This window comes from Teleopsis dalmanni, chromosome 2, assembly GCF_002237135.1.
Source record: "Teleopsis dalmanni isolate 2A chromosome 2, ASM223713v2, whole genome shotgun sequence".
Classification (NCBI taxonomy): Eukaryota; Metazoa; Arthropoda; class Insecta; order Diptera; family Diopsidae; genus Teleopsis; species Teleopsis dalmanni.
In genome coordinates, this window is record NC_051847.1 from 243,306,757 (window position 1) to 243,309,245 (window position 2,489).

A 2,489-nucleotide genomic window follows, 5' to 3' on the forward strand; every position below is an offset into this window, starting at 1 on the left:
ATAATAAAATATTTTTTATTGCAAAATAAAATCAAAGAATCTGACTAATAGCCCAACACTCATCTATAATAAAGTTTAAAAAAACAAAAAAAAAAGTTAACATATATAAAATGGATTAAAAAATAATGTTAGTATGCAATTATCAATCGGCACTCAACGAAATAAATCGGTTGGCTGATATCACCCTCATCTGGGTTCCTGAACATAGAAACATCGAAGGAAACTAAACGACAGTTTAGTCCGCTCTGGTGTTTCCCTGGATATGTCACTGGCGGTACCGGTTTATATTACCCTAGAGAACTTTAAGAGAAATACCTTCCTTTACTTTCTGTTACTTGTCAATAACAGATGGAAAGCACTTAAATATATGCAAATTCCAGGTTAACATGGCCCAACTATAATAAAAATTGATCCTCGGAATTCATCAAAAGATACCGCGTGTACACTACAGTTCTTTCTGGTCATTGATGTGTAGGAACCCGCGCAGAGAAACTGCGCATTTCCCATAATCCCCACTGCAGAAGTTGCGGTAACCCGTAGGAGAAAGAAACCATACATTTTCTCTGTGAAAGCCCGGCTTTAGCGTCTAGAAGATATAGGTTCTTAGAAAGATACTTTTTTGAAAGTTTATCAGACTGTTCATAAGTGAAGACGAAAGACGTATTAAATTATCTAAATTCGGTGGGATGGATTTAGTCTCTACTCTTGTATACTAGGGTTCTTGCAAGGAATATGGTAGCAAAACGATGAAAAATCGGTAATTGAGATACATGGAAGTTATCTAATGGCCTGCCACTGCAACCAACCAACCAACCAACCATACAATTATCATATTAAATTGATTTATTGATAAATGATTATCTTACAATACTTCAAACAATGTGCCCATTGTTAAATATATATTATAATTATGTAGTGTAGTGTAGTTTTGTTATTTTGAAAAACGAGAAAGGATTTTTCTTTTAAATATCATATTTGATACTTTAAATGCTTAAAGCGTTTTTATGATTACTGAAAATGTAATTGATAATCACTTCAACTTAGCAAATATTTTTCAAGTCGTAGCGATTTATTGAATTAACTAGGAACACAAACCATTTGACCCAATATACAAAATCCGTGGTCTGTTTGCGTTAGAATATTTTTTTCTTAAATTTAATTTGACATAAAAACATTTAAAATCTAGCAAAAATTATAAATCAAAATTTTTATTTTTAATCATATTTTTATTATTTCAAATTTATTTCTGTTTACGAGAATTCCTCTATAATGCCAACAAGTGTGGCGCACCTTAAAAATTTCTCATCAACAATAAAAGAAGCTTAAATTATAAAAATGGAAATAAATTCGAGAAAAAAAACATTTAAATGCAACTACTTTTTGCCAATTGAATGATGAAGTTATAGTAAATGTGACAAAACAAACGATTTAATAATAAAAAACATACTTTAAAAAGATATTAGTAATTTTTTTCTAAAAATAAGTAATTTTTATAAAATCCAAATAAAAAAAAAAAGAAATAAATAACCTTTGGCACCTTAACTACAAGCAGTTAAAAAGCCAACAATACAGGAAAAATGATCTTCTTGCTGAGAGCAGCTTGAGCATCATTACACGTATCATCACAGATATCGGCTCAATTGCAGCATGCATTTTCAGCAAATGCAGCAACTGCAGCTGGCAGTGAGCCAGCTGAGCCAGTGTGCTATGAAGCAGCGAAAATAGTTTGCCTTTAAAATATAAATAATTAAACTTACATAAGTTTTCAATAAAAATGTGCATAAATTATAGCAAAACAACATTTTCGAAAAAATCTTTACTTTTTATTGGGCATATTTTGAATAGGATTAATGCAGTAGAAATTGCATCCTGGTCTGGCATGTCATAGCCAACGTCGTCAATATTATGTACAACGTGGCGGACATTATCTATATACGGCCTTAGTATAATGAGTTTGTGATATTTTATTTAAAGGTTAACAAGTGCCAGACACGATGACGGATTTAACTGATCAAGTAATGAAATGCGGTTCGAGCGCATATTTCAAAGATGCGGACGCAGTTGAATTAATTTTAAACTTAAGTTGAATATCTTGATTTGTACTGATGATAAATTGTGTCAAGTTAGAATAATTAAGATATAATTTCTTATAAAAATAATAGTAAATTTATTTAAAACTATTGTAAGATGACACTATGAATTTTGCACTTCTGAATTAATTAATAGAAAATTCATAATAATTAATACATGTAATATAAAATTATTATTATAATTCTAAAGACTAAAACTATTTTTATTAGAAAAAAATTAATATAAATATATTAATATAAAAATTAAAATAATATAAAAAATAAATTTTTGTTGTTGTATTTCACTACTGTTCGAAAAAACCTCTTTTGAAAAAAATAACATGAATTTAAATTATGACATATAAGGATATATAATGGCTTTTATATGATTACTTTAAATACTAATAGTTTATTAAGAAT